The sequence below is a fragment of the Phaethon lepturus genome, unplaced genomic scaffold, assembly GCF_000687285.1.
Source record: "Phaethon lepturus isolate BGI_N335 unplaced genomic scaffold, ASM68728v1 scaffold32625, whole genome shotgun sequence".
Classification (NCBI taxonomy): domain Eukaryota; kingdom Metazoa; phylum Chordata; class Aves; order Phaethontiformes; family Phaethontidae; genus Phaethon; species Phaethon lepturus.
In genome coordinates, this window is record NW_010540385.1 from 1 (window position 1) to 1,362 (window position 1,362).

Consider the following 1,362-nt stretch of genomic DNA (forward strand, 5'->3'; position numbering starts at 1 on the left):
AGAAAAAAAAAAAATCATGCAAAGTATCAACAGGTCAAGGGTTAAAATACAGTTACAGAAAGAAGCTGAGCAAATTTGATCTAGCCCAAAGCAAATGCACCTAACAAAACCAGGACGCTGAGTGCACAACTGCTGCGTTATTTTTCTTTATGTACAATTTCAATATATATATATTTTAAAAATTAAATACAAAAAGCTACCTTGGAATAAAGTTAAGAGTGTGACAAAGGCAAGGGGGGAAAAGTGGCAGAAGCCAGGAAAGTCAAAACTGTGGCTGACACCCACCCTGGTGAGCAGTCCCCTCCGAGTCATCTTGATATTAAGCACACGCTTAAAGCCCGAGTAGGACTTAAGCTGGTGCTTAAGAGTTTCGCTGAATGGAGTTGCTACGCTGAGCTGAACCCCCGGCCGCTGCTCCTGCCATGGGATCTGGCCGGGTTTGAAAGAAGGACCAGCTTCCAGGCTTTGGGCCAAAGAGGGGAAAATGGGAAAAAGGGAAACTCGAAAAAAGTGCTAATTAAGGTATAAATGGGTTCTGGACATTGTTTTGGTCAGTGTCACAGCCTTAATGTTATTTCCATGATATCTTCTTTTGTACTTAATTGCCTTTACAAGAAAAGCAAAAAAAAAAAAAAAAAAAAATCACAGAAGATTATTAAAAAATTTATATTATTTGCCCGTGAAACGGGAACAGTTCATAGCTCATCAAGTCTGGCAAGGAAATATGTTCTCATTCAGGGTTTTATTTGATTTCTTTTAATTTTTTTTTTTTATTTTTTTTTAAAAAGTGTATTACGTACCCGATAAACTGGAACAGCTCTGAAAGAAGAGAGAACTGGCCCACTGGTTAAATATTTCTATCTTTCTTTTTTTTTTGTTAAAATAAAAAAAAAAGAGGTTTGTACAGATTCCATAGACCAGAAAACCCTCTGAAGTAGTAAAGAGCCTGCTGTCTGCTAGGGCAAACACGTATCGAACATTTGTATTTTAAAAAGTGTGTTAACGTGACAGAGAGGAATGGCTCCATCGGGTCTCTCTGTATTTGGTATGGTATCTATTGGCAGTAGAGGCCATTGCTCCGCTACGGATGGTCATAGTTAAAAATTTGCTCTGGAAAAAGTTACTGTGCATGCATAACAAGCTGACTGCAAACATGAACCACTCGGCATCATAACTTTTTTCTTCCAAAACACCAAAAAAGGGCCCATCTGCACAATAAGGGCTACGTTTGCGACGTTCTGCTTAAATAAATAAATAAAATTAAAATAAGACACAGAGTCACCCGTGAGTTACGGAGCCGCAGGCGTGCAAACGAGCAGAGCACAAACTACTCCCGCATCCCCCGAGCTGAACGAAGCCAAA